Source organism: Saccopteryx bilineata, chromosome 3 (assembly GCF_036850765.1).
Source record: "Saccopteryx bilineata isolate mSacBil1 chromosome 3, mSacBil1_pri_phased_curated, whole genome shotgun sequence".
Lineage (NCBI taxonomy): Eukaryota > Metazoa > Chordata > Mammalia > Chiroptera > Emballonuridae > Saccopteryx > Saccopteryx bilineata.
In genome coordinates, this window is record NC_089492.1 from 33,813,634 (window position 1) to 33,839,437 (window position 25,804).

The window sequence follows — 25,804 nt, forward strand, 5'->3', positions numbered from 1 at the left end:
CCATGGTGGGCGTGCCGGGTGGATCCCGGTCGGGCGCATGCGGGAGTCTGTCTGACTGTCTCTCCCTGTTTCCAGCTTCAGAAAAATGAAAAAAAAAAAAAAAAAAAGTCTTCTGGATCACCTAGATAAATATGACCACTGAGGCAGAGATGGGGCCAGAGGAAAGTCATTCCCCACATCAGACACCGGAGAGCTTTTATAACAAAGGAGCTAGTGCCAGAGGACCACAAAATGTTACAGGATGTCATTCCTCTGGGTTAACTTTAAAAAACAAGACCTTTAAAATATAATAGAGTCTTTATAACACTGTATAACAAGATGGGTAGACTGAAAACCTTTTTTAATACATAGAAGTTTCCTGTAAGTTTTTCCTGTCAAAATATTAAAGGAATTTTGAACATAAGATGAATTACTCATTTTTCTTTTGTGAAAAGATGAGACCCAAATATGCTAATCTTTTCTGCGATGGCAATTATGCTACCTAGAAAAGAGTTTTTTGGAGAAAAAAATTTAACATTGTAAAACTGTCATAAAGAATGATGGTGGGGAGGAAATATATTCATTGTGCAAATGACTCATAAGGGATGTGAGCAGATGAATAGAGAGCTGTTTGCCTTCCCAAAGCCCATCATGTCAGGCTAAGTCGAGAGCCCTCGTCCTCTCTGCACTCCTATACTACCCTGTGTGAACATCCATCCATCTACCCCTCTCACTCATCCACCTGTCCATCCATCCATCCATCCATCCATCCATCCATCATCCACCCACCCATCCACCTATCCATCCATCCATCCATCCATCCATCCACCCATCCATCCACCCATCCACCTATCCATCCATCCATCCATCCATCCATCCATCCATCCATCCATCTATCCATCCAACAAATGAGTATTGCTCACTTACTACATATCAGTGTTCTAGATGGTGGTATAAAATACAGACAGCGAACAAAGCCATCAGTAATCCCAGTTTTTGTTAAACTTAATTCTAAGGAAGGGAAACAGATCATTTAAAAAAATGAATGCTATCTATAATAAGTTAGATGGTGATAAATGTGGTGGGGAAAAATAAAGGAGAAAAGAAAATTAGATTCTGCCAAGGAATACATTGCCATTTTAAATTAAATATTCAGAGTAAGCATCGTCGAGAATATGGTATTTAAGTAAAGCAAGAGTTTTCTGAGCAGAGGAGACAGTAGGGACAAAGGCCCTGAGGAAGGATTGTGCTTGGGGGGTTTTTTTTGTTTGTTTTTTTGTTTGTTTGTTTGTTTGTTTTCATTTTTCTGAAGCTTGGAAACAGGGAGAGACAGTCAGACAGACTCCCGCATGCGCCCGACCGGGATCCACCCGGCACGCCCACCAGGGGCTGACGCTCTGCCCACCAGGGGGCGATGCTCTGCCGCGACCAGAGCCACTCTAGCGCCTGGGGCAGAGGCCACAGAGCCATCCCCAGCGCCCGGGCCATCTTTGCTCCAATGGAGCCTTGGCTGCGGGAGGGGAAGAGAGAGACAGAGAGGAAGGAGGGGGTGGGGGTGGAGAAGCAAATGGGCGCTTCTCCTGTGTGCCCTGGCCGGGAATCGAATGTGCTTGGGTTTTAGTTGGAGCTGAATGGGTGGCGGGAAGAGGAAGCGGTGGAGATGGGGAGCAGGCGGGGCGGGGCACCAGGAGACCGCAGAGCCCGAGGGCCTTGCGAAGGTGCTGGGGGGACGGGGCACCAGGAGACCGCAGAGCCCGAGGGCCTTGCGAAGGTGCTGGCGGGACGGGGCACCAGGAGACCGCAGAGCCCGAGGGCCTTGCGAAGGTGCTGGGGGGATGGGGCACCAGGAGACCGCAGAGCCCGAGGGCCTTGCGAAGGTCCTGGGGGGATGGGGCACCGGGAGACCGCAGAGCCCGAGGGCCTTGCGAAGGTGCTGGCTTTTAGCCCAAGTGAGATGGGAAGTCCCTGGAGCTTTCTGAGCAGAGGACATGACTTAGTCTGACTTCTGTTTCTACAGGGTTGTTTGGCTATGCTAGAATTGGACTGATTGTGGTGTCTTGCTCTGTTCAGGCCACTATAACAAAGTGCCGTAAGCTGGGTGACTTACAAACAACAATTTATTTCTCACAGTTCTGGAGGCTGGAAATCTGAGTTCGGGTTGCCAGCATGGTCGAAGTCTGGTGAGTACCCTTTTCCACGTCACAGACTGCCTACTGCACGTTGTGTCCTAGCATGGCAGAGAGCAGAGAGAACCAAGCTCTCCCTAGACTCCTAGAGGGGCACTGCTCCCATTACGGGGGCCCCACCCTCATGACCGCATCTAATCCTACTTACCTCCCAAAGCCTCCACCTCTAATACCATCACATTAGAAGATAGGTTTCCACAAATCGACTTGGTGGAGGGGGGCACAGATACGCAGTCCATATCATGGGGCAAGTGCGGAAGGGAAGACCTGTTAGGAGACGTTGGAGTCATCAAGGTGAGAGTTATCCAAGGTGGCTTGGACCACAGTGGGTGTGGTGAGAACTGGTTCAGTTATCAATCACTATGTTATATTGAAATTATCTACTTTTTTTTTAAGTCTCCCCACCTGCAGAGTGTATTCCCAACACCTACCATAATGCCTCACTCACAAAATCATGAAATATCTCATTTTTGGAAAATGAACTACACTTATTTCAAGGGATATATAGAGCTTATTGTCTCAAGTTGTGGATAAGAAGCAGTTAAAAGTAAAAAAAAAGTAATATTTAGAAATTTAAGGAAAATAAGTGTTTGAAGTGGGTTGTTATGAGGAAGAGGGTGGTTAGGGAAGTATATTCTTCTTAGTTACAGAGGCTGATTTTAAGGAAATCTTTCCTTTCCCAGTATGGCCCTGGGTGTTTGGATGACACAAAACTGTTTCAATCTGATGTAATACTTGGAACCACTGCGTTGCACAATTCCAGGACATGCCTTTGCCACACAGAATGCAACATGGATCCTTGAAGTGGTTCAGTGTGGTGATGATTTATGGATATGTGTCTATCTATATCTTAGAGAAGTCTCTAGCCTTTGGGAATGTGTGTGTCAGTTTTACATAATTACAGAAACAAGGCAGAAACCATCATCTTGAATACTATTTGTTCAGGAACTTAGTTTGAATAATTACAGTAAATTGAATAATGGCTTCTAAAAATGTCAAGTGCTCATCTGTGGAACTTATAAATATCACTGTATATGGAAAAGGGTCTTTGCAGATGTTATTAAGTTAAGTATCTCAAGATGGGGATATTATCCTGGACCATCTGATAGATTCTAAATGCAATCACAAGTGTCCTTATAAGAAAAAGTCAGAGGGAAATTTGACACAGATAGAAGAGGAGAGGGCATTGTGACACAGGCAGGAATTTTAGTAATGGAGCTATTAAGTCATAGAATGCTGACAGCCACCAGGAGCTGGACGAGGCAAGTAGAATCTCCCCTGGAGCTTTAGAACATAGCCCCACCAACACCTTACTTTTGGCCTAATAATACTTATTTCAGCCTTCTAGCCTCTAGAACTGTAAGAGAATTAATTTTTGTTGTCTTCAACCACCATGTCTGTGGTAATATTATTAAAACAGCCACAGGAAATTAATACACTAATGTGGAACTAAATTTCTCTCTGAATATTTCAGCAATGAATCAATGTGCAAGTGCAATTTTAAAGCTGAGGCAGGGTGATTGATTATAGCACCCTTTGGTATTAAGTATCCTGATATCTGCTCAATTATTAAACCAAGACACTTTTCAGTTAGGATGTGAATAAGTTCATTTGCTCATTGGCATTTTTTAAATAGTCACCAGTTGCTGAAACAAAAGTACACTGAATGTCTGACCTGTGGTGGCACAGTAGATAAAATGTCAATGGAAAGCTTAGGTTGCTGGTTCAAAACCCTGGGCTTACCTGGTCAAGGCACATATGGGAGTTGATGCTTCCTGCTCCTCCCCCCTTGTTTCTCCCTTCTCTCTTTCTCTCTCTCTCTCCTCTCTCTCAAATGAATAAATAAAATCTTTTAAAAATGTATACTATATTACTGAGTCACCTTGCTTTATGATTTTATTTACCTTAGGGTTAAAATTTGATCTATCCAAAGATTTCAAAACACCTACACACATAGGCACTTTTTTATTTTCCTGAAAGAATTAAAAGCATTTACACAATGGAATGCTACTTGGCTGAGAAAGAAAGAAAGAAAGAAAGAAAGAAAGAAAGAAAGAAAGAAAGAAAGAAAGAAAGAAAGAAAGAAAGAAGAGAGAGAGAGAAAGAAAGAAAGAAAGAAAGAAAGAAAGAAAGAAAGAAAGAAAGAAAGGGAAAGAAAGAGAGAAAGAGAGGGAGAGAAGGAAGGAAGGAAGGAAGGGAGGGAGGGAGAGTGGGAGGGAGAGTGGGAGGGAGAGTGGGAGACAGGCTGTAAGCTGACAAAGCTCTTACAGTCTAAGGCTTAGCGTAAGACTAAGCTCTTCTCCACACCCTTGGCTGTTGCATGGTAGGTGGTGGTGCACTCTTAAGACGGTTCCCATTTATACCTTAGATATGTGACTTTGTATCAGAAACTTCCTTGTTTTACAAATGGTTTTGTTCTCTGCACTATATAATAAAGCTGGCTGGGGTTGATTCCTCAGTTCTTATATGCCGTCAGCCTACAGGAGGCCTCCCAATCCCATTCTTTTTCTCTCTATGTTTATTTCCTAATCTCACAATGTTCCCCCTTGAGATCTGCAAATTATGAGTTGGCTGGTTTGCGGCAAGTAAGAAAGAAAGAGGGGAGGGGAAGGCAGGGGAGGGAGAAAGAAAAGACAATCTTACCTTTCACAACAGCATGGATGAACCTGGAGATTATTGTGCTAAGATTGGTATAAACTAGTCAGAGAAAGACAAATGCCATATGATTTCATTGTATGTGGAATCTAATGAACAAAATAAAATTAGAAACAGACTCATAGATACAGAGGACAGACTGACAGCCGTCAGAGGGGAGAGTGCTGAAGAACTGGGTGAAATAGGTGAAGAGAATAAGAAAAAAAAACAACTTATAGACACAGACAACAAACAGTATGGTAATTACCAGAGGGAAAGGAAGGTAGAGGCAGGCTGAAGAGGGTAAATGGGAGCTAAATTGTGATTAAAGGAGACTAGACTTCAGATGGTGGACACATAATACAATATACAGATGATATATTTTAGAATTGTGCACTTGAAACCTATATAATTTCATTAACCAATATAAGCCCAGTAAATTCAATAAAAATAAAAAGCCAAGCTTCTACCTGAAGTAATTTGCTCTACTGTGTATATAGCAGATGATTTTATACTACATTTGATGAAAAAAATCTAATTAAATATGACTTCAATATCAGTTATACTTGAGCTTTCTTCATCCTGATAACTCATACCCCTCCAACCCGGGAATTAAGGGATCCTAGAAGACTTTTGCAGAGCAAAACATGGGCTGGTGAAGTGGTCTTAGCTGAGATGCTCATTACTGAAGGCCCTACAGTCTCCTAAAGTTGTTCTTAGCCCTTGTGCCTCATTTAGACATAAAACTTATTACCAAAGATGAACACCCTACTTCCCAGGGTCCAGCTTTGTTAGGTGGACCATGAAGGCATTTCTCTCTGGGATCCTGACATCTCTCCATTTATTTTGGGTGCTGGGGGACTGGTCCTAGCTACTTATGGAAACCCCTGAATCTTGGGAATATTTTATTGCTGTAACTCAGTGCTTTTCTCTGCCTTCTAAAGGCCCTCAACTTTCTTTCCTTCTCTGAGCATCTTGAATGGACTTTAATTTCTAGAAAAAAAACCCACAAAGAAGACAATTTTCAGTTAACATCCTCTAGCTTTGACAGCTAAATCTTTTAAGTCAGGAATCAGAAAACTATGACTGGATACCAAATTCAGCCTGCCTCCTGTTTTGTTGTTGTTGATGTTTTAAATAAGGTTTATTGTAACAGAGCTATGCCCATTTATTTATTTATTGTCTAAGGCTGGGCTGTTTTTGTTTGTTTTGCCATAACAGTTGAGTGAAATACTTGTAACAGAGATAGTGTGACCTGCAAAGTCTTAAATAATTACTGTCTGGCCCTGTACAGAAAAACTTTTCAGATCCATGCTCTAAGTCAAGAGAACCCAACAAGAGTCAAGGAAACTCAGAGTCCATCTTTTAACAGAGGTCGAAAAGTGCAGAGGGCAGAACAAAAATAAATGACGTGGCACGTTATCCTATTGCAGGATATCCTATCACTTAGTCCTAGAGGCTCCTGGGAATCTGAATTAGCTCAGAGGCTGTAGCATGATTTGGGTCTCGTTCACATTGACACTTAGCCTCTTTCTTGAGCTGTTGCAGGCGTGGTAGAAACATATATCCTAAGGAATGTATTAGTCTCCATTTATCCACATTCTAAAGTGGCCCAGATCCGACCAGACCGCCCTTCATTTGAGGCTGCCAACCTCTGTCCTTAGAAGTTTTCTCACACTTCCTGAAGCCCTCAGTGTGGATGAGCTACACTGATAGATCCTCAAGGACAAGCCCGCTAAGCAGTGGTCCCTGGCACACTGTGCTGTGCACACTGGAGGTGGAGGGACACCTTTACGACGTGCTGGTTTAATAGAGAGACCTAGCCTTCTGCTCAAAGGATGGCAACAGGTGCATGCAGGTCTTAAGCTTGCCATTGGGAAGGCAGTGGGGACCTTGAGGCCTGGAGGAAGCCCTGCAGGAGAGGACATGACTAAAAAGTTCCACAGACCGGGTCAGTCGTGGGCGCATCCACACTAGGATGCTTCGTAAAGAAAGGAGAAGGGAAGAAATGATGCCTGTGTAGTTGCCTCATGGAAGAAATTCCCTGTCATGTCTCTGAAACAAAGTCCGCTGTGTAACGACTGTAGTAGATCAGAACATCCAGATTCCTCTTCACTATCCTGCGATTTATTATTTGTTTGTGATGATGGTCACAGTGATGTGGCACACTCAGAAAACGTGCAGATGTTCAAGTCAAACAGATGTGGGTTCAGATCTCAGGCTCATCTCATTCTACTTTTCCCACCTGGGCCAGTTTGATTCCCTTTGGCTTTACCACCTAGAGGATGAGATAATACTTTGACTCACAGCACTGATGTCAGGATTCAGTGAGAATTAATATAAAAGAATTCCACACTGCTGGGCAAATAGTAGTCACTCTGTTCTCTGCCCTTTTCATCTGGTCTTATTGTTGAGTTAACAAAATTCACAAGGAGAGAACCACATTTAATGAGGTGGTAGGAGCAGTGGTTCAGCCAAAAAAAAATTAAATTGTAAGACTTGACCTAAAGTAAGAAGGTAGATCTACAGCGAATTATTCAGGGAAAGTGGCGTCTGTGCATATTTGCATGCCACAGTGGTGGCTTATTTGTGATGTGGAAGCTGTTGTCACCGTGTGAGGACAGCATTAATAATGTTCTGTTTATGGAGACAGCTTTGGGCCCCATCAGGACCATGGTACAAAAGGCCAGTGGAAACCGAGAAGACTCAATACAGAGAGAGGGAGGTTGGCACTAAGCGGTAACAAATACTGCCAGCGATAATAACATAGTCCAGCTTCTACATAGAGGCTGGGAATGGGCCAAGATGACAGTTAGAATACAGCATAGGTTCCATGCTCTACTTACAGAAAGGTTTTTTTTTTTCTCTTCCCTTATCCTTTGAGATCAGAACAAAGAAACAATCGACTGGATATAGAAATGTCCTGACAATTAAATGACATTTTGTTCAAGATAATTGTAGGATTTACATTTGTTTCATTTTGACAGTCAATCAAAGGAAATGAAAATTTACAGGGCAAACTGCCCCCATGCAGATCAATAATAAGCAGCTACATTTAATTTTCTTCCTAGGACTTTGGAAAGCAAATTGAAGGATCTTTCCAGAATGTCCTTTTTTGCTGCATAATTCCTTCCCCGGAACAGCCGGTGGGATGTCATCTTCCACAATACTCAGAGAATTTTATAGCTTCTCTCTGGGGCTTTTCTGCATTGTGATATTAAACCCCGGGTGAAGAACAGCACATTCTGAGAACAATCTTGAATTTTCTAGTACTTCAAGAACCCGTCAGACCTCTAAACTTCCAATTGGCTCCTTCCCTCTTTCTAGAAAAGCTTGTCCCCCTTCCTGTTGACTTTAAGAAGTCTGGATAAGGATGGTCTTTTCATTTTTATTTGCTCAAAGTCTTGCCAGAATTGGCCAAAATTATTGTTTTAATACCTTTGTCCTAAAGAGCGCTGTGACATTCTCAGGCAGGCCAAAATCAGGATATTGGTTGGAGTGATGTTCCCCAGTGGGGAGACCTTATAGATGAAACAGACTAGAAGGAAAAACATTGAATGATCCTTGTCATTCATGTGTGTGCCTCTTAGAATTGTAGCCTTTTAAACAGGGGTTCCAAAACCTAGTTCTTTAACCAGGTCTAAGATCTTTCTTTGTTTCCTCTTTTGATTAAATGGAAAATTTCATGGCTTTGCTAATGGCAAGAGAGAAAATTCACATTCTACATGATGACTGTATTTTTAATTTCCTAAAACTGTAACTACTTGCCAAAAAACGATTCTGGCACTCTGTGAGGAGACTCCATTTGTCATCAGAAAACTTTTGAACTCTACATAAGTGCAAAATAGCCAAGGACAGTTTTATATCCTCAAAAGGCTTGTAAAAGCAATCAGTCTGCATTTTATGGGCTTTGTTTTGGTTGAATATGATTCTGGCCATCAGAAAGGGACTTCTCACTAATTTTATTTTTTATATATCAGTGCATGTTTAATTAGGAAAACAGAAAACATGTTAAGTATGTGAAACAAAGGAGGTTTAAAACAGGGGACTAAATCTAAAAGTAGGGGCTGGAGAAACAGAAAGGGAGTGTGGGATAAGTGGGAGACCGAACTCTGAAGCTTCTTCTGCTCCTGGGAGAACCGCAGTGCGGGAGGGATGCCCCGTGAGTGGTGTGTGCTCACTGGGACTGTGGGGGTCTGCATCTGCTCTGCACCTCCTGATGCCACTGCTGGAACTGCAGAGGCCACTGGAGCCCAGAGCCACCTTGCTGCCGCCACTGCCAGAAGTGACTGTCATTGCTGGACGGCAGATGGAAGCAGAGAGAGGAAGAACAAAGGCTTCTCTCCTCCGTTCACCTTCCAGATGCACACCAGGGTCTCCCTGGGCTGGGATCTAATCGGAAGTCAGTTGGCAGGTTCTGGAGAAGGCAGCTTGCAGGGTCCAGACCCTGCAAAATGGAGCCGAGCATGAAAGTGAAGGAAGGGGATTGAGAGCACACAGGCAAATGACCACCCACTTCTCTCCACGCAGAGGTGAAACGGGTTCCGGATGACCCTGCCCCGGAACAAAGCCACGTATCACACGCCCCCTCTCCGGCCTCATGAGCGAGTCAGTGTTCACGTGACTTTCTCTTCATTTTCCAAAATGTTTTAAATTTTAAGTAGCTTTCATTTATTTGACATTTAAGGGTGAACTATGAAAAAAAAATCAAATAACACATTCTCTAGTTTATCTTTTGTAATTTGTTACTTTAGAAAGTTTTGGAGGAAGTCAACTGACATGGATTTATGCTTTTACAAAAGATGCCAGGTGATATATGGGTATTTTTCATTTAATACAGCAACTTTATGAGGCAGGGGACACTTTCATTTCCCCTGAAAGCGGTGTCTCAGGAAAGGCCCCATGGCTCCTCATTTCCGGAGCAGCAACAAGAGCTCCGCATACCACTTTCCAGCCAACACGCCGCGGCTTTATTTCCTGAAAAAAATTGCACTTTTTTTTACTGGCAGCCCAGGAGATAACTGGATATGGAAAGAATAAGATTCCTGGATAGGTTGCCAGGGTATTTTTCCCACGGTGATGCTACTCTGAGCTCAAAGAAACAACAGGTACTCGAGCAGATAGAGACGCTGTCTTAAACTTCCGGAGTGCTTTGCTTGAATCTTCTTAGAGTACAGGTTTCAGTATGTCTTTTATAGTATTCATTTGCTTCTGTCATCTTCTTCCAGTAGCTTGTGAGCACCTGGAGGACTGCAGTGGGGGTCCTGTTCATATCTGGCCCCCACATAGGGCGTGGCAGAGGGCTAGCTCTTAGGAAAGGCTCAAGAAATGTGTGGCTATTGAACTGCCATTGTTGGAAGGCCCTGCATCCTTCATGGGTCACACAGGACTGGAGCACAGGAACCATGATCTTCAGAGACAACTTCGCTCCAAGTCTGTTTTCACTCCTGACTGGCTGTGTGGCCCTGGGAAACTTATTAATTTTTCTGTAATCTAATCCATAAAATGAAGATAATACCTGTCCCTCAAGGGTCATTGTAAGTATACATTGGTTAATGTAGATAAAGTACTTGGCACTGTAGCTAGAATATGCTAAGTGCTTAATAAATATTCATTTACAGTGTATCACTTTTACTAGTTAACAAGGAAAAATCAATTTGATCAGGACTCAATAAACAATGCATCAAGTAGTTTAAAAAGATCTTTTAATGAGAAATCATATACTTACAAACAAGATTTACCTCTTTTATGTGTTAGGTATCTAGAAGCTATCTGGGGGGGAAAGCAACTGGTTGAATTTGAAATGATCTGAGTTTTCAAATGCAAATGTAGGTGTCTTAATTTGTGTGGGCTGCCACAACATAATATCCTACAGGGAGTATATAAACAACAGGAGTTTACTTCTCATTGTCTGGAGCTTGGCAAGTCCAAGGTCAAGCGCTGGCATATTCAGAGACTGGTGAGGGCCCTCTTCCTGCTTCATAGATGGCCCTACTCTTTCTGTGCCCTCACATGGTGGAAGGGGTGAGGGAGGTCTCTAGGGCTTCTTTTGTGAGGGTTCTAATCTCATTCATGAAGGTTCTGTCCTCATGACCAATTTATTCCCAAAGGCCCCACTTCCTATTCCCAACACTTTGGGGGTTAGAATTTCAACATATGAATTTTGAGGGAACACAAACATGCTGTCTATGCTAGTAGATAAATCCAGTCCTGCGTTTGTGTGTGTGCACGTACCTGCGCACATGGTATTCAGAAGAGTCGCTTCCTCTGCAGAGCTATTCTTTGAAATTCCATGTGCAGATTTACTTACCATGAGCTGCTTATGTACTTGATGATAAAACTGTCCTCATTTGGTCTTGCTCCCCTGTTGCTTTCCCAAATGCTGGCAGTTTTCCATTTCCTGCTATAAAAGCCCTAGAAGGCTGGTGCCAAGGCAGATAATTCAAATATTGGCTGCATATTTTCAAGTGTATTGTTTTGGAGAAATTGAGGGTCAAGGGTCAAAGGTTAGCATATCTTGACATTTATAGCTTTGGTTTAACTTGGAAAAGTTAACTTAGAAAAGCTAATTTGGTGTTAGCCTTTTCATGTGTCATGACGTAGCCAGACTGCCTTCAGAGCCCATCTCATTTTTTAGCAGAGATCTCTTCTTTACCAGGGAACATATTACTTTGGTAAAAACTGTAGAAACTGGATATCAGTTTTCAGAAATATTCTAAATTGATAATCACTGGTTTTCCTTTGTTTTTCACATTCTCACACTCTAGATCAAATTGAAGAAACCATACTTGAGTTAGTTCTCTAAATTCATATCATACATCTATCTCTCTCCCTTTTGGGGAGTTTTACCCTAAAAATAAATTCATTTATTCACTCATTCATTCATTCATTCATTCGTTGAACAAGTCCATCTTGAGCACTTACAATGTGCCAGGTACTGCTCAATGCTGTGAATACAGAGTGACCAAAATAGGCATCATTGGTGGTTTAAAAGGTTAAAGCTAAGTAATCCCTAAATTCTTAGTATCTCAGAAACACCTTTTATTTTCATTAAAGCAAGATTACAGTGATCTGTGTCGAGTTCCTGAGGTCAGCAGGTGGAGGGTGGAAGGTGACTGTTGTCTTCCTGACAACCCACTCAGCTTCATACTTAAGTCCCACTTAATAATAATAATAAAAAAATCAAAATATTTATCCTTATAGTTATAAAATAGATTATTCTATGTCAGTTAGTTAAGAGGAGGGGTGACTTGTGACACTGTTTCATCCAGGTTTATGTGGTGATAGGGTCTCAGCCCCATTTTCCTGAAATTCTCATGGGACGTCATCCGAGTCATTCAGCCTCTCCCCTCACTGTGGTGTGTTTCCAGTTGGGATGTGGGTTCTCCTCTCTTCATCACTTGATGAAAAGGATGCTGTGTCTCTCATCTCACCAGGCGTGACTCGTAGGAAGCATTAGAACAGTTGTAACTGCCAATGACGTCATTTCTTCTTTAAGATCCAACACCCTGTAAAGAATATATGCATATGTGCATGAGTAACAAGTGTCAAAAATGGCTTGGCACAACCACAAACTTTCCTGGCAAATCCATGGGATGGGAAGAGGATTTAGATGGAGATTAATATAGAGTTGATATCATCGTCATCTCACTGTGTAGAATGGGAAATGGGGAGAGAAAGATACCAGTTTGGGACTCATGCAAAGCTGTATCTGGGGAGGATTGAAATCTAGATCTTAATGAATAAAGGAGCAGAGGTCCTAAATATAATTTACCAGCAAGTAAATACAAGTGGTAGACAAATACATGAATAAACATTCAACCTCTCCAGTAGGTCAAGAAATAAAAATCCAAATGATGACAGGTTGTTATTTGGCACTCAATTAAACTAAGAACAATAAATAAATAATACATATGGTTGCTATTATTATAAATATGTATATACACATATATATCTGATGCAGTGCTGACATGCCCATGGAAAAATAGTACATTCAATTCTTGCTAGTGGCAATAAAAAAAAGTTACCATTCATTTAAAAGTCTGAAGAGAAGTAATATCAACAGGCACAACAGTGTTCCTACTTATGATTTACCAATCACTCCCATTAGCCTTTTCCCCAAGGAAGCAACTTAAAGAAAAATAAAAGGTAACTGTGTGAAGATATTTTTATGTTGCTAGTTCCTGAAGCCTATAGCAATCAGAGCATGGTTGAAGAGATCAGGCATAGCAGTTCATTGAAATTTATGTAACAACTGAAGAGGACAAATATGGAGGCTTTAAAGGCTTATTGAAGGTATTTATTAGCCCACACTTAGTGGGGAAAGAAAAGGAAAACCTTTTATTTTAAAAATCTTTGGCTTCTGATTGGATGGCAGCTCTCGCATGAAGTATCTAACTTTACAAATTAAGTCAGGCGTCTCAGACAACTGATGGTCCCTCTTCTAAAACCCTAGCTTTCTCATGTCTGCAGCAATGGTATTTACCTCATGGGGTACTGTGAAGACCAAATGATATAATTCACACAAAGCAGTCAGCCCAGTGTCAAGTGCAAAATAAACCCAAAAAGAATTATAGTAGCCTGACCAGGCGGTGGTGCAGTGGATAGAGCGTCGGACTGGGATATGGAGGACCCAGGTTCAAGACTCCGAGGTCACTGGATTGAGTGTGGGCTCATCTGGTTTGAGTAAGGCTCACCAGCTTGAGCCCAAGGTCACTGGCTTGAACAAGGGGTCACTCGGTCTGCTGTAGCCCCCACGGTCAAGGCACATATAAGAAAGCAATCAATGAACAACTAAGGTGCCGCAACAAAAAATTGATGCTTTTCATCTCTCTCCCTTTCTGTCTGTCTGTCCCTATCCATCCCTCTCTCTGTCTCTGTCACACAAAAAAAGAATCATACAAATATTATTGGAACTATGTTTTTTTCTTTCAAATAAAAATTTGGAAAAGGGCATGAGAAAAAAAATAAGGGAAAGTTATTAGGCAGGATAAGAGAATGGGTGCATATTTTATTTTGGGGCCTGTTTATAATGTTTCATATGTTGACATTTTAAGAATATATTCTTAAATTTTAAATTCAGCAGGCTCCCAGGGCAAAGTCCTCATAGCAGAACCCATCCCCTTTCTAGCAGCTGCAAAGCCGGATTCTGCAACCCTGCCACAACTCTCAGAATGCCAACGTTAAACAGGGGAGTCCACCACACAGATTTTAAATGGACCAATTGTAGTTTTATCTTTTCTGCAGCTGTTTTTGGAGAAGCTGCTCTGCTTAGATGCCTCATTATCTCACACCTGTGAAGCTATAGTATTGCTCCCTGAGAACCAAATCATGTTTGAAATTTCTGGTGTCAGGGGGTGTTTGAAAAAATGGTAGGCTTAGCAGTTCCTCAGAATGCTGCATTCATGGGAAGGGTCTTCCACCTGACCTGTCCAGAACAATGCGCCTTTCAGGCTGCCTGCGCTGTGAATGGGATGCTCTGAACCTCCTCTCTTTAGGCTTATTATTCTGAAATCCTCATTGTTGGCAATGCTCTCTTGGCAGCTGGACAGTAAAATGCATCTTTCTATCACTTCAGAGTCTCTCTCTCTCTCCCTCTCTCTCTCTCTCTCTCTCTCTCTCTCTCTCTCTCTCTCGGTAGCAGATTGGCTAAAGAAGCAAAAACCAGTGTAGCTACATTTTATTTCTGTGCACCTGCACTATTGATGCTGTCAGAAACTCAAGGAAAGAGGCTGAAACCGTGATTATTATTAGGCTTGGGAACCGCAAGGACAGTCAAAAGAGACTTTCTTTTCATGTGGGTGGCAGGAAAATGACAATCTGGAAACAACAAATTCTAAGGCATGAACTCTGAAAAACTATCTGCCAATTTGTTCATTTTTTTAATTCTTTATTTATTTATTCATTTTAGAGAGGAGAGAGAGAGAGACAGAGAGAGACAGAGAGGAGAGAGAGATAGGGGGGAGGAGCTGGAAGCATCAACTCCCATATGTGCCTTGACCAGGCAAGCCCAGGGTTTCGAACCGGCGACCTCAGCATTTCCAGGTCGACGCTTTATCCACTGCGCCACCACAGGTCAGGCCTATCTGCCAATTTGATCAGCACTTTATCTGCTCCCAGGAGTCCGAGGGCTTGTCTGCTTGCCACAGATTAACTAGAAGGGAAATGTTGGTCCTGTTAGCCTTGCAGAGAACCTTCCCAGGAAAAACAGGGGCTTCTCCTCTGGCACATGTGTCCTTATCAGACATGCTCAGGTTAGGTTTGACCAAGGGTTTTAATCTGCCAACAGTGTGGAGAGAGGCAGGGACATCCTAAATGGCTTCTGTGGTTGAGTGATAAAAACACCATCTTCTGATTTTAAAGTGGTTAGAAACTTCCTGAAAACCAAGCCAGAAAGAAACCAGGGGATGGACAGCTCTAATTTTTCAGAGATACTTTTCTGAGTATAATCACTAGATGGTTTTCAAGTGTACAATTTTATGTGGTTAAAACGGGCAAGCAGCTGACATGTGGGGAAGGAAGGGTGTGGGGTACTTTGTGTAATGGACAGATTTTCCATGAGCCCTAATCCTCAGAGTTTTCTATTCTATGGCTCCATCTGGACAAATCCTATAATTAAAAGCATTCTAAGGATGTCTAATGTCTGGGGAAATGGATTTGCTGAGGGTGATCCCGTGATGCTACACACCATGCAAGGTGCATACTGTACACCTGGGGCCATTTGCATAGTGGTCTTTGTGCCAAAGAAGATAGGTTCGCTCTATAATCAGCATGCTTTACCTTTAGAATAAAAAAAGAACATCATTTTAAAAATGTTAATTGGCCTTTATATTAGAGCTCAGATGAGCTAAGGTCCAACCTGCCACCTACTAGCCGTATGTTCTTGAGCAAGTGGCTCAGTTACCTCACTACACTGGTTTACGAAACCCTCCTAAAGCTGCCCCACAGTTGCTTTCTGCATCATGTGCCACTTCTTAGGGTTCTGCCATTCTGGCCTCTTTTTCAGTTCCTCTCACACGCCATGCTGCTACTCCTCTCCGCTCAACACATCTCCTACCTTCCCGGCCAGCTCACTCCTCTTTCTTCTTCTCTTAAGGATCATGTCTCCAGGGAACTTTTCTATGAAACCCCAGACTGAGTTAGGTCCTCCTGGGCTGGCACCAGCTAGTGCTCCTTCTATGTCATCCATTATTTACTAAATGGTATAATTCTTCAATAACTGTGAACTCCACAAGGCCAAGGTCTAAGTGTTTCTTTTCCACTGTTGTGCCTCCCAACCTAGCACACAGCCCGGCACACACAGAAAGTACTCGTTGAAGATTTTTTTAGTGACTAAATGAATGAATGGGTGAATGGATGGTTGATAATCTCCAAGGTCTTTTTTCAGTTCTGAGGAATCAATGACACTAATTTAGTGAAGCACAAAGGTGTGTTGATTGAGTTTGTTTTAGACCTCATTTTTGCTTTTAAATGATGGAAAACCCACTCAATCTGGCTAGGCAAAAAGAGAAGTTATTGGTATGAGGAGTGGTCACACTGCCTCATCAGAGAGAAATTACATTTTAGCTCTTTGGTTGATCCCAATGTAAAAGATGTTGTGAATTTCCACAGATAAGATTACAGGAAATTAAAATAGCCTCCAGGCAGGTTTGACTGGATAGACCCCTAGCGTACTTCTGGATATGAACCATCTCATTCCAACCAGTCTGAGAGCATACCCTTTCCCACGGTGCTGGCTCAGATCTTAATTGTAGATGATAGCAAGAGAGCAGTGTGGCCCCTTGGCTTCTTGCTTGCTTGCTGTTTAGCATATTCTCTGACCTGAGCCATAATCATGCCAATTCCTGAAAATATTTTTATTGCAATTGAAGTCTTTTTGTAGAGAGAAATTCCAGAATTAGAAGACTTGACAGAACTTCCAAAGATCAATTAGGGCAACGCTTTGCCTTCTGGGAAGCCTGCTGGGAAGGCACTGTAGCAGGTTTACCAGTGGTGGGTTTGCTTCCAGCTGGGAGGGCTACTTCTCCCCTGAGGCTCTGTCACACTTTGCTGTAGGATATTTGCTTTCTCCCCTACTCTTCCCTGCTAGCTTCTTGAGGCTGGATTCATCTGTATTTCCTTTAAAATTTTGCTAAGAAGACAAACACAACACACATTTGTTGCCTGTATTAGTTCCCTAAAGCTGCTGTAACAAATTATCTCAATCTCAGTGGCTTAAAACAACACACTCATCATCTAAGAGTTCTGGAGGTCAGAAATCTGAATGGGTCACTAAGCTATACTCCAGGAATAGCCAGAGCTGTTTTTCCTTCTGTAGGCTCTAGGAAAGGACCCACTTCCATATTAGTCCATTCAAGCTGCTATAATAAAAATACCACAAACTATGTGACTTATAAACAGCAGAAATTTATTTCTCACAATTCTGGAGGCTGGATTCCAAGATCAGAGTGCCAGCACAGGGGAATGAGTGTCCTCTCCCAGTCTGAAGACTTCTCATTGTATCCTCACGTGGTAGAAGGGGCAAGTAAGCTCTCTTGGGCCTCTTTTATAAGGGCACTAATCCCATTCATGAAGGCTCCACCCACTGACCTCTCAGAGGCCCCACCTTCTAATACCATCAAATTAGGGGTTAGGTTCCCAATATATACATTTTAAGGGGACATAAACATCCTTGCCCTTTTTGGCTTCTCAAAGCTGCCTACATCCTTGACTCATGGCCCTTTTCTCCATTTTCAAAGTCAGAAACATTGAGCTAAAACCTTTATATGCTGCCATCTTTTAAAAAAATATTGATTTAAATAATTTTTCTGTTTCAATTACAGTTGACATAAAATATTATGTTAATTTCAGGTGTATCCCCATTGATTAGATATTACATAACTAAATGATCATCCCAATAAATCTTGTACCTAGCTGGCATCATACATAGTTATTAGAGTATTATTGACTATATTCTCTATGCTGTACTTCACATCCCCATGACTGTTCTGTAATAATCAGTCTGTACTTCTTAATCCCTTCACCTTTCATCCATCCCCCAAAACCCCTCCCATCTGGCAACTGTCAAAATGTTCTCCCTATCTATAAATCTGTTATTGTTCTGCTAATTGACTTATTATGTTTCTTAGATTCAATTTTAGATAGATTGTATTTATTGTCATTTTATTGTTATTTTTAATCTTTTATTCTTCTTAAGGAAGACCCTTTAACATTTCAAGTAATACTGGTTTGATGGTGATGAACTTCTTTAGCTTTTTCTTTTGGAGAAGCTCTTTATATGAACTTTGATTTGATATGATAGCTTTGCTAAGTAGAATAATCTTGGTTGTAGGTCCTTCCTTTCCATCACTTTGAATATTTCTTGCCACTCCCTTCTGGCCTGCAAAATTTCTGTTGACAAATCAACTGATAGTTTTATGGGAGCTCCCCAGTGGGTAACTAATTGCTTTTCTCTTGCCGTTTTTAATATTCTCTTTGTCTTTAACCGTTTGATTTTAATTGGGATGTGTCTTGGTGTGGGCCTCTTTGGGTTCATCTTGTTTGGGACTCTCTGTGCTTCCTGGATGTCTATGACTATTCCCTTTGCCAGGTTAGGGAAGCTTTCTGTCATTTTTTTCAAATAGGTTTTCAATTTCTTGCTCTTTCTCTTCTTCTATCAACTCCATGATGCAAATGTTGGTATGCATAAAGTTCCCCCAAGAGGCTCCTTACACTATTCTCATTTTGGGAGGTTCTTTTTTCTTTTTGCTGTTCTGATTTTTTGTTTGTTTGTTTACTTTGCTTCCTTATATTCCAAATTGTTAGTTTGATTTTTAGTGTCTTCTATTCTACTGTTGATTCTCTGTAAATTATTCTGATTTTAGTTAGTATATCCTTCATTTCTGTTTTTGTTTTTTTTATGGTTTCCGTGTCCATTTTATGCTGTTGAAGTTCTAAGTTCATTGAGCATCCTTATGACAAGTGTTTTTGAATTCTGCCTCATCTAGTAGATTGCTTGTCTCCATTTCATTTGGTTCTTTTTCTAGAGATTTGTTTTGTTCTTTCATTTGGAATATGTTTCTTTGTGTCCTCATTTTGGCTGCCTCTCTCTGTTTGTTTCTATATATTAGGTAGAGTTGCTATGTCTCCTGCTCTTGGTAAACTGGTTTTATATAGTAGGTGTTCTCTAGGGTCCAATGATACAGCCTCCCCGATAACCCAAGCTGGGCACTCCAAGTGTGCCAACCTCCACCTCCATATGGGCTTTGTATACTCTTTTGTTGGAGTCAATCCTTGATTGTTGTTGTCATGTCAACAAGAGGGATTTACTCCCAGGCTGATCAGCTGCAAGGATTGGCTGCAACCACTGACCACTGTGGAGGATCAGTTGTGCAGGAGCCAACACCACAGAGCAGGGCTTTCTTTAGTGAGGCTCTGGTGCCCACTGAGTACACCCCCTGACTGTGTCATTTATGGAGGTGGTTAGGTGGTGCTTTGATGTGGTCTAAAGCTATCCACTGGGTGCACTGCCTCTGGGGCCTAGTGAGAGGTACAGAGCAAGGTAAAACTGCTACCTGTGTTCTATCTGGGATAACCTCACACGAGCTACAAAGCAATCTGCAGATGGCTGCTACTTGTGCTGGGCTTAAAGGTGCCAAGATGAGGCCAAGCTGTTAATCCAGGTTGACTTCTGCTAGTGTTGGGCCTGGGGCCACTTAGAGAGTGGTACAGGGCATGCTGAGGCCAGATGCTGCTTGTCTGAGAGATTTTAGGAAAGTCTGGAGCAAGATCCAAGACAGGCCATCTGTATAGAAAAGCCACTGAAAACAGCTTGTGTGAGCCCACAGTTTGGGTGGAATGAGATCTCAGGTGGGGTAGGGGTTTCAGAAAATCACCAGGGCAGGGGTATATGGGTAGCCAGGTTGATAAAGGCTGAGATATGGTGCTTGCCTGCTGGCTCTTTGCAGGCATGGTGTCTCAAGAAAGGAACAGTGGCTTCTGCTAGCACTTTGTTTGACAAGTAGTTGCCTCCACCCAACTCTCATCCTGATGATGGACCATTCAGTTTGTCCCTCCTATGTCTCTGGTTCCTTCAAACTGCTGCTCCAGTCCTGGAGCTCAGGGTGTGTGAGTATGAGTAAGTCTGTGCACAGGCCCATTAAAAGGAACTGTCTGGGACTCTAGCAAACCTTTGTCTCACTCAGCCACAATCCCTGCTGAATTTTATAGCCAGGAGTAGTGGGCCTGGGCTGAGGGGTGGGTGGGATTCCTTGTTCTTCAGGGGAGATATCCACAGCCAAGATACTATTCCTAATTTTTATCCACCACGTGGGTGTGGGACCAACCTGTTCTGCATCCTTACCCTTCCTACCAGTCTCATTGTGGCTTCTTCTTTAAATCCCTAGATGTAGGACTTCCATTCAGTTAGATTTCAGGCAGTTCTGAATGATAGTTATTCTGTAGTTTTGTTGTAATTTTTTTTAATTCTTTTTTTTTAATTTTTTTAAATTTATTTATTCATTTTAGAGAGGAGAGGAAGAGACAGAGAGAGAGAGAGAGAGAGAGAGAGAGAGAGAGAGGAGAGACAGAGAGAGAAGGAGGGGGAGCTGGAAGCATCAACTCCCATATGTGCCTTGCCCAGGCAAGCCCAGGGTTTCGAACTGGCGACCTCAGCATTTCCAGGTCGATGCTTTATCCACTGCGCCACCACAGGTCAGGCTTTGTTGTAATTTTGATGTGGTTGTGGGAGGATACAAATACCATTTACCTATGCCACTATCTTGGCGTGAAGCCTACACTCTTCCACTTTTAAGAACTCTTGTGATTACATTGGGCTCAACAGATAATCCAGAATAAACTCCCTACTTTAAGATCAACGGATTGGTGACCTTAATTCACCTTTGACATATAAAATAAACACATTCACAGTTTCCTGAGATTAGAACAGAAGCATTTCAGGGGGAGGGGGTGGTGGGAAGGAAAGCATTATTCTGTCTATCACATTACCCGAACACAATAACTGGAATCAGTAGTCTATTAGAACAACAGTCAGGGGTATGGCTGTCTCCTTTAGTCAAATGTCTTTCTGAAAAGCTGTAATAAATCATTATTTTCATAATTAAATTGCATTTTAAATTCACCACAGGAAGTAATTGTGCTTTAAATGTCCTAATTAATTTTTTTGCTACAGTAAGATTTATAGACAGTTGATTTTTATTAAAGCAAGATGCACATTTTTGACAGTGTTAGAACATATGTTTTATATAAATCTGTAGAAAAGTTATTGTGGCAAAGGGTGTGCCTTAAAAATTATTGGGCATTTGTAGTTCTTAGAATATATAGTGTGTGTACTATTTTAGGGATGGATTTTTTTTTTTTTTGTATTTTTCTGAAGCTGGAAAAGGGGAGGCAGTCAGACAGACTCCCGCATGCACCCGACCGGGATCCACCCAGCCCGCCCACCAGGGGGCGATGCTCTGCCCATCTGGGGCGACGCTCTGTTGCGACCAGAGCCATTCTAGTGCCTGAGGCAGAGGCCGCAGAGCCATCCTCGGCGCCCAGGCCAACCTTGCTCCAATGGAGCCCCGGCTATGGGAGGGAAAGAGAGAGACAGAGAGGAGGGAGAGGGGGAGGGGTGGAGAAGCAGATGGGCGCTTCTCCTGTGTGCCCTGGCTGGGAATCGAACCCGGGACTCCTGCATGCCAGGCCAATGCTCTACCACTGAGCCAACTGGCCAGGGATGGATTTTTTAGAAGAGAAACCAATACCAACATATTAGTAAACTAATGTTCTATTCTCTTCTTTTCAAAAGAATAAATTATTTAACAGGCTAAATATAACCATAAGCTGTGGTTCTAACTACTATTAAATGGCAAGATAGGCAATGAAAATATAAATTTATAGCTCTGATAGTAAGAATAATTATAATGTGCTTGCTAAGGAATTCAATGAAATAGAAAATCATATTCAAATAAATTCATTTTTTAAAAAACATAAATTTAGGGTAAACTGGAACCTAGTTAGCAAATTTCTGAATTATTTTTCCTAATTATGAGCTTAGTTCTCTTTAACTGTACCATTTGCACTGCTAAATGGAACATCTCTCTTTAAATCACCCTGCAATGTAGTTATTAGCAGTTCATTTCACAGGTAATAAAATCAAGGCTCAGAAAGGTGAAATAAATGGCCCAAAGTCACAGAGATGAACATATTTGGGAAGCCCACATATAAATCATAGTGTACCTAACTCCGAAGTTTATATTGTTTACATTATAACACAGCAAGAGTCCTTGATGTCAACATTTCATACAAAAACTCAACAAAGAGTATGACTTCATGCTGGAGATGAACTTCGGGATTGATCTTCTGTGCTTGTTTGTATGAGTTGTGCTTTTGATACAGGCACAGGGAAAGCATCCAGACTCTTCAAGCTTTTCAGGCCTATTTTGTTATCCCTTGGCAGTAGGAAGGGGTAGAATCCTTGATGATTGGTAAAATTAGGTTTATATGGTAAAATTAGGTTTATACATATGTAACAGTAGCAGTCTCACAGCAGAAAGAGTTATGGTTCTAAAACAATCTTTTACAAAAAGGCAAAGACAAAGATTCTATTACAGAATTTACTCTAATTATACTGGATGTTGCTGATAAAAAAAGTGACATTTTGTAGCTTTCCTTTTGTATGGGAGATTAAATATAAAGGGGTGATTCACGGACCATTTTCCTACAAAACAATATCCTTAGTTTCATGTGAGAACTTCCCTTTAAGAAAAGGATTCATTCCTCTCATTCAATCTATGAAAAGGCTGGTGGGGTGAAAAGAGAGGCCATTTTAATTCCTTGAGTGACTTTGTTGTCCCTTTTCTCCTTTTTTCTTTATCTTCAGTGCATGTGACTCCTTGGTGCCCAGAAAGACTTTAAAGAGCCTTTGAATGAATATTAGGCAATATTAAAGGCTACTAATTTAATTACTCAGAGATCTGAGGAGCTGCCCTACTGTTTCTTCTGCAATGCTTTTGAATTCAGTGCATTGTATTATCTACGATAGGGGTTCTTGGGAATTTCATGAAATTCTATAACGCTTACTTAATAATAGGTGGTAGCTCACTTGTACAACAGTCCTGATTTTTTGATGGTGGAAATTTTAACAGAGAAATAGATTTGATGTATAGTAATTGTGCCTTACATAAAATATAACTTTCTCTCTTTTTCCTGGGGGCTGTTCTCGCGAGGAATTTAACAGCAGAGCTGGAGAGAGGCTGATGGCTTGCCTTTCCCAGTGAGATACTGTAACCCTTGATTGAGGGCTGAAGGGAGAAGGAGCCCACTGTTACCGGTCAAAACTTTCTGGAATAAAGTGTCTGTGAACTGAGCTGGGAGTTGGGGAGGGAGTGGATCAAGATTCAGGTGCCACATACTATCAGTGTTCTTATCAAGTTTTAGCATTTTCTTTTTGAGTAAATGTTTCTTTGTTAGCTATATTTCTTAAGAATGATTTCCTGAGACTTTAAGCCATATCTTACAATATTTTTCATCAATTATGCTTGTTTCACTGGGGACCAGGTCCAGGGGCTCCTCAAAGCGCCATGCCAGAAGTAGAACCTCACTGTTTGCTTGCTGTTTGTATTTTTTTAACATATATGTGCATTCTCATTAAATAGTGCTTTAGAGCATATAAATTTTGATACATTGTTTTTTTGTTGTTCAGTTCAAATATTTCTAAATTGCAATGTAAATCTTTTAAATCCATACATTATTTAGAAGTGCATTGCTTAGTTTCCATTTAGGGATTTTTCTATTTTTCTTAATGTATGTGTGTTTGTGACAGAGAGAGAAAAAGAGAGAGAGAGAGAGAGACAGACAGACAGACAGATGGACAGACAGGAAGGGAGAAAGATGAGAAGCAGCAATTCTTCATTGCGGCACCTTTGTTGTTCATTGATTGCTTTCTCATATGTGCCTTGACTGGGAGGCTACAGCTGAGTGAGTGACCCCTTGCTCAAATCAGCGACCTTGGGCTCAAGCCAGCCACCATGGGGTCATGTCTATGATTCTACACTCAAGCCGGCGACCACAGGATTTTTAACCTGGGTCCTCTGCATTCCAGTCCAATGCTCTATTCACTGCGCCACCGCCTGGTTAAGCTCTATTTGTCCTTTAAATACTGATTTCTAGCTTTGTTCTACACTGTACAAAGAGTGTACTTGTGACTTCAATTATTTCTAATGTGTTGAGACATTCCTATGGCCCACCACATAGTTTGTCTTGTTAAATACATTTTAAAAAACAATGTGTATTTTGTAATTATTTACATCATCATTCTTTATATGGTGATTAAATCAGGTTGGTTAACTTTGTCATTAAAATATTCTGTATCTCTACTTTCTTTTGTTCTTTAAGTTGCTGAGAAAGATATATTAAATCAATACTATGATGTGATTTTTTTCTATTTGTCATGATGATATTTTATTAGGTACATGCATATTTAGAAAACTGAATTCAGAAGTCTTCTGTATCTCTAGTAGTTTTTGTTTGTTTTGTTTTTGTTTTGTTTTTGCTTATCTTACTATCAAATCTATTTCTTGACAGTAATATCATTATACCAGCTATCGGTAGTTTGTTCATGACTTCCCATCTTTTTACTTTTAACCTTTCTGTGCCCCTATTTTCAAGTGTTTCTTGAATGCAATAAAGAATTGTAGTTTGCAGGCCCTGACATGTAATGATACATGCATTACTCACTTGCTCCCTACCTTTTACAAGCTTCCTGTTATCCATCAGAAAAATCCAGCTTATCTTATATTGACCAATTCTAGATCCTCCATTGACCCACCTTAGAAATTGTAAGTTTTTGTTTTCCCATTCAGTTTCTTCTTTAAAAAAAAAAATTTCCCTGGCCGGTTGGTTCAGCAGTAGAACATCGGCCTGGTGTGTAGAAGTTCCAGGTTTTGATTCCCGGCCAGGACACACAGGAGAAGCGCCCATCTGCTTCTTTACCCTTCCCCTTCCCCTTTCTCTCTCTCTTTCTCTTCCCCTCCCGCAGCCATGGCTCAGTTGGTTTGAGCACATCTGTCCTGGGCTCTGAGGATGGCTCCATGGAGCCTCTGACTCAGGTGCTAAAAATATCTCAGTTGCGAGCATGGCCCCAGATTGGCAGAGCATCGGTCCCAGACAGGTGGATCCTGGTCAGAAAGCATGCAGTCTGCCTCTCTATCTCCCCTCCTCTCAACTTGAAAAAAAAAAATTGTAGAAGTTTTTAAAAAATTGTCAAACTTTGTTTCATAGTGGCTGTATCATTTTACATTCCCTCTAGTAATGAGTGGTTGTTTCTCTGCATCCTTGCCAGCATTTGGAATTGTCACTATTTTTTATTTAAGTCATTTTGATAAGTATGTAGTAATATCTCATTATGATTTTAATTTATATTTAGCTGATGATTTTTGAAAATCTTTTTGTGTGCTGTTTATCATTTGTATATATTTTGAGAAGAATTATCTCTTCCAGTATTTTGCTGATTTTCTAATTGAATTTTTTATTGTTAAAAAGTTATTGCTCTTTTATTTTTATTTTTATTTTAGATTTTTTTATTCATTTTTGAGAGGAGAAAGGGAGAGAGAGAGAGACAGAGAGGGAGAGAGAGAGGAGAGAGAGACAGAGAGAGAAGGTGGGGAGGAGCTGGAAGCATCAACTCCCATATGTGCCTTGACCAGGCAAGCAGGGTTTCGAACCGGCGACCTCAGCATTTCCAGGTTCAACGCTTTATCCACTGCACCACCACAGGTCAGGTCTCATTGCTCTTTTAAAGTTAATATGACCTTTTCTCTTGCTACTTTAAGATTTTGTCTTTGTCTTCAGTTTTCAACAGGTTGGTCATAATGTGTCTGTGAGTGATCTTCTTTGTAGTTCCCCTATTTGGGGTCAGTAGGGCTTCTTATTTATTTTTTCTTTGTTTTTTTGTATCTTTTGTAAGTTTTGAAAATTTCTTAGCCAGTTCTCTGCAAATATGGCTTTTGTCTTATCTCTTTATT

The 25,804-nt window shown here is 41.3% G+C and overlaps 1 protein-coding gene across 7 annotated transcripts in view; it reads left to right on the forward strand.

Moving 5' to 3' along the window:
- The window catches only part of NCALD (neurocalcin delta), a 456,249-nt gene that overhangs the window by 333,032 nt on the left and 97,413 nt on the right, over positions 1-25,804 (forward strand). Inside the window, exon 1 of one of the 7 annotated variants that reach the window (XM_066265930.1) lies at positions 2,140-2,159. The exons of the other annotated variants lie outside the window; for them this stretch is intronic. The gene's annotated coding sequence lies outside the window, so the exon portion shown is untranslated. Of the gene's footprint in view, positions 1-2,139; positions 2,160-25,804 lie in introns of those variants that run through there. 7 annotated transcript variants of the gene reach the window in all.